Source organism: Trichechus manatus, unplaced genomic scaffold, assembly GCF_000243295.1.
Source record: "Trichechus manatus latirostris isolate Lorelei unplaced genomic scaffold, TriManLat1.0 scaffold00295, whole genome shotgun sequence".
Taxonomy (NCBI): domain Eukaryota; kingdom Metazoa; phylum Chordata; class Mammalia; order Sirenia; family Trichechidae; genus Trichechus; species Trichechus manatus.
This window is the reverse complement of record NW_004444231.1, coordinates 769,643-775,642: the sequence shown is the minus strand read 5'-3', so window position 1 is coordinate 775,642 and position 6,000 is coordinate 769,643.

Sequence of the window (6,000 nt, the reverse complement as noted above, 5' to 3'; positions counted from 1 at the left end):
ACTCAGCCACAGAGAGAAATGAAGTCCTGATATGTGCCACAACATGAATGAACTTTGAAAATATGCTGAGTGAAATAAGTCAGTCATGAAAGTACACATATTGCATGATGCCACTTAGAGGAATTATCTGGAATAGGCAAATGTATAGAGACCAGAGTTTATTAGTTTTACCAGGGGCGGGGGAGGGGGAAGGGAGCCACTGTTTGGGAGGCAGTGAATTTCTGTTTACGGTGATGCAAAATTTGGCAACAATTATGGGTGATGGTTCTACAATATGATTAATGTAATTTATATCACTACTGTACACCTGAAAAATGAATTTGGAAAATGTTGTGTTTTATATATATTTTTATAACAATTTTTTAAAAAGAGATTTTATTATAAAAAAAAGAGAGTTTGTGCCCTAGCCCTACCGGGTCCCGTGAGACAAGAGACATAAAATCACATAAGTCATCAGTGTATCATACGCAGGACTGGTCAGTAAGCCACCAAGAAATCTCTGCTTATAGCCCTGTAGTTGGCCCTGTGCCACTGTGAGAATAGATGAGGCGGGGATATCAAAGAAACAGTCCCAGCCCCTAGGAATTTTATTCGCTATTTTGGAGGCGGCAGGTTCTTAATAAAAGCAGAAGATCTGGGTTCATTGTCACAGCTGAGCTCTTCCTAGGTGAGTCATCTTGGGCAGTCCATTTACCCCCAAGCCTCTGTTTCTTCAACTGTGACATGACAATAACAGCTTGTTTAGGATCAAATGACACAGTGTACATGAAAAATAGAAGATAGACTTAAAAGAATTCCTTCCTTCCACAGGCATATAGTGTGAGCCTATTACGGTGTGAATGCTCAAGATATAAAGATAAAGAAGACAAAAGTAACAAGGCCAAACCCTTACCCTCGGAACTTCCTCAAGTTCCTATTATTATTGATGACTGTTGAATAAATGGAAAAAACAAAAAACAAAAAAACAGCTGCCTTCGACTCATGGTGACCTCATCATGTACATCAGAGTATAACTGTGCTCCATGGAGTTTTCAATGACTAATTTTTCAGCCAGGTCTTTCTTTAGAGGTGCCTTTGGGTGGGCTAGAACTTCCAACCTTTTGGTTGGTAGCTGAGTGTATTAACTGTTTGTACCACCCAGGAACTTCATTGAATAAACGGGGCCCACTCATAGGAATCAGTCAGAGAGCTCTTGCAGAGTGTGGCAGATTGTACTTTCAAAGATGGTCGCATCGTCCCACATGATCCTCCTACCACGTGACTGACACTCCAACCTGAGGTCAGCCGTTCCTCCTCCTTGAATCTTGGTCTAGCTGTGACTGCTCCGACCAGTGGAAGTGCTGCAGTGATTTCCGAGGCTAGCTCATGGTTCTCTCTCTCTGCCACCCAACCACCAAGCCCAAACCTGAGCACAGGAGAGGAACTGAGGCCCCCAGCCATAGCCAGCACCCACTGACAGACACAGGAGTGAAGGAAGTTCAGATGATTCCAGCCCCCAGCTTTCGAGTCTTCCAGTTGAGGCCCCAGACTCCACTGTGGAGCAGAGAGAAGCAATCCCCACTGTGGTCCGTCCAAGTTCCTGACCCACAGAACCCGTGAACATAACAGAGGGTTGTCTCATGTCACTAAGTTGAGAGAATTTGTTAGGTAACATTAGTTAACAAGAACACAGGGTAACTTTAGGGCCAGCAGGACTGAGCAGCATGAAAATTGGAGGAGAAAGTGCCCTAGAAGAGTTAAGAGTCGGTGAGAATGAAATGGGCTTAAATGAGGAAGGCTTTACTAGCCCTCACCATGTGGTTTCTTACCCTGTCCTGCAGTGACACTGTTCTCCGAAAGGCTACCAACAACTTCCCAACTCACAGAAACCAAAAACACCTCAACCTTTTCTCCAGACACATTGCTCTTCAACCTCTTTCTTCCTTTGACTTCTAGCCATAGTGTAAAGCCAGTTATCACACTAAAGTGCTTTTCCATGGATAACTTCTTTTTTTTCTTATTGTGGTAAATATATATGTAACAAAACATCTGCCAATTCAAAATTTTTATATATACAATTCAATGACATTAATTACATTCAACATGTTGTCCAAGCATCACCACTGTTTCCAAATTTTTCCATCATTCTTTATGGAAGCTCAGTGTCCACTAAGCAATGAGTCCCCCTTCCTTCTTCCATCCTACCCACCTCTAGTAACCACTAATAAATTTTAGTCTCTATACACTTGCCTATTCTAGATATTTCGCGTAAGTGGAGTCATACAGTATTTGTTCTTTTGTGACTGACTGAATTCACTCAGCATAATGTTTTCAAGGTTCATTCATGTTGTAGTATGTATCAGGACTTTCTCTTTATAGCTGTGTAATATTCCATTGTGTATGTACCATATTTTGTTTATCCGTTCATCTGTTGATGGACATTTAGACTGTTTCCACCTTTTGGCTGTTGTGAACAGTGCTGCAATGAACATTCGTGTACAAGTATCTGTTTGCATTCCTACTTTCAATTCTTTTGCTTATATACCTAGGAGTGGAATTGCTAGATCATATAAGAGTTCTATGTTTAACTTTTTGAGAAACAGCCAAACTGTTTTCCATAGTAGTTGTAGCATTTTACAATCCCACCAGCAATGGATGAGGTTTCCAATCTCCACATCCTCATCAACACCTGTTGTTTCCATTTTTAAAATCATAGCCATCTTAGCGGATGTGAAAAGATAGCTTATTGTGATTTTGATTTGCATTTTCCTAATGACTGATGACACTGAGCATCTTTTCATGTGTTTGTCGGCCATTTCTATTTCCTCTTTGGATAAATGTCTATTCAAGTCTTTTGCCCATTTTTTGATCCTTCTCTTCTTTGCCTTATTCATTGGTTCCTCTTCTTCCACCCACTTTCCCACTAGAGTGTATACTTCCTTTCTAAAAGGCTGATCCTCTCTCATACCCATGACCTTCAAAGACCTTGTTCTCTCTGGTTTAAATCATCACCTATGTGCCAAAGCCCTCCCCCCATATCTACATATGTAGTGTTATTTTTTTCACATGAACTCCTGCTTTATATCTCCAGTTTCCCACTAGACATGTGCTGATTTCTTATTTCTTTGCTACCTCAAATCCAACACTTGCAAAATGGAACTCATTTTCTTCTCCACTGCAATGGATGCTTCTCAGCCCTGCACAAATCCTTTTTACTGGCTGTCCCACTCATCCCCCAGCTGCCAGCTATGTTGGCTGATAACCCCACAATGTTGCCCTTTTCAGAAAAATTGCCCTGGGCCGGAGCCAAGCTACACAAACATACATTTACATTTTGAACATACCTTGGCCAACAACTGCTTGACACCGGAGTACAAAAGATCAATCCCCTTGCCTCAAATTAGAATGGACTGTGTGGTGCAGTTGTGCCCCCAGAACATCTCCATGGGCTCAGACTGAAGTTCCCACATCCTTGCTTAGCTTCTTCTCCTTTGCTTCTTCCCCTTTTCGATTCAGCCACACCACTCATCTGTCAGTGGAAGCTTGAGTGTTGCTATGATGCTAAACAGGTTTCAGCAGAGCTTCCAGACTAAGCTAGACTAGGAAGAAAGGCCTTGAGATCTACTTCTGAAAATCAGCCAGTGAAAACCCTATGGACCACAATAGTCTGATCTGCAACCAATCATGGGGATGGCACAGGACCAGGCAGTGTTTCATTCTGTTGTTGATGGTGTCGTCATAAGTCCAGGGACCGACTCCACGGCAGCTAACAACAACAATCCTGTTTCCCTCACTCTCCTTCTCCTGAAAGCCTTCTCTAGTAAATCCCTTGTCCCAGGCTCTGCTTCTAGTTAACCCAAACTCAAACACCTACTAAATCAGATTTACTTGCTGCTGATCCTGCCTCTCGGCCATCCCTACCTGAAGCTTTGGACTTGTCTTCCTGTGATTCTTCTCCTTCATCTCCCTAGTAGGCCAGCCATCAATCCTAACACGTTTTCTAGTAAATACCTCTCAAGATTTATGTCTTCCTCCTCATTCCCACTGCTCCACATAATCACCTCACACCTGGGTTGTGAAATCAGCCTCTTTTCTGACCTCCTTGCTGCTCCCTGTTTTTCCTTCCTTCTTTAATATGGGTAGCACATAAACCAGATTGTTGCTGTCGTTATTGTGCACCCTCAAGTCAATTCCAACTCATAGCAACTCTATATGACAGGGTCGAACTGCCCCATAGAGTTTCTTAGGCTGTAAATCTTTATGGGAGCAGATCACCATGTCTTTTCTCCTACAGAGCAGCTGGTGGGTTTGAATCGCTGACCTTTCCATTAGCAGCCAAGCACTTAACCACTGCACCACCAGGGTTCCTAGTACCAGATTAAATGCCTCTGATCATGTAGCTCCCCCATTCAAAAGTTCAACACCAATTGTTTCTAATGACATTAGGCAAAAATTTGTTTGTCTGCTTTCCTGGACCCTCACTGAGACCTGGCTTCCAGCTTGCTTATTTAACCTCAGTTTTCAATATTTCTAGTTTTCTATTCCAGCCAGCTCCTCTAGTGTTGCACAGACCACAGTCATTCCCATCATATCTGCACTGCTTCCCCCTCTCTCCTACAGTTCCCTAAATCCTGCCCTGTTTGTGGGAGGGATGACCAGAAATCTCCCAGTGTCCACCCTCCCCTTCTCCTCTGTTTCCAGCTGGGCACATGACTGCCTGGAGTAAATAACACATTTCCAAGCCTCCCTTGCAGCTAGATGTAGCTATGTGCCTCCGCTTCAACCTATTGGATATGAGCAGAAATGTTACGGGTTACTGCTGTCAATGGACTTAATAGAAAGGTGTTATAGATTGAACTGTGTCCCCAAAAAATATGCGTTGGAGCTCCGACCCCTATACCTATGGATGTAACTCTATTTGGAAATAAAATTTTCTTTGTTACATTAATGGGATCATATCATGTAGGGTGTGTACTAAACCTAATCACTTCTGAGTTGTAAGGAGCAGTACAGGCACAGAGATGAGCAAGGACAAATGGGAGGAAATAGGTGCCTGTGTGCAGCCCTGGTGAGCATCACCAAGGAACCAAGGAAAGCCAGGGCTACGGAAGCTAAGAGAAGAGGATTTTCCCCCAGAGCTGACAGAGAAAACCTTCCCCTAGAGCAGGTGCCCTGAATTTGGACTTCTAGACTCCTAAACTGTAGAAAATAAATTTCTGTTCTTTTTAAAGTAATCCATTTGTGGTATTTCTGTTACAGCAGCAGTAGGAAACTAATACAGAGGGATGTGTGTTTCTTTGTGCATTCTCTTTCCTACTGGCTGGAATGTGAAGCTTAAATAGTCATCTTAGATCATAAAGTAAAAATCATGTATTGAGGATGGTAAGGCTACTACCCAAGCCCTGGAGTCCCTAGGCAGTGCAGTTAAAACGTTCAGCTGCTAACCAAAAGGTTGGAGGTTCAAGTCGATCCACAGGCACCTTGGAAGAAAGACCTGGTAATCTACTTCTGAAAAATCACAGCCATTGAAAACCCTATGGTGCACTGTTCTACTCTAGTACATGTAGGGTCACCATGAGTCAGAATCAACTTACTGGCAACTGGATTTGACTAGTTGTAAGCCCTGCACTGCCTGCCTTGGTCTGGACTTTGTTTCTGTCAGACAGAAATGAGCTTATATCCTGTAAGTCACTGTTATAGTTGTATTTTGTCACTGAACCGAATCCTAACTGACACAGTATCCTTCACGGTTCTGCTCACATCAAGTGAAGGAAAGGCGTGGATGCAGTGGTGAGCTGGTAAATGTTTCACAACTGCCTGTGGTAGGGAGGGGGGAGTGAGGAGTCCTGATTCATGGCATTTCTGATTTGCATGGTGTAAATACTCCCATCAAGGTTGATATCATGCTACCAATGTTACATCAATTGGTTCACAAAATTCCTCAAAATATAACGATCTGCTCTTGGAGCTGGTATGAGCTCTGGATAAATAGGAAGGGCTGGAATGGGACTAACATTTGAT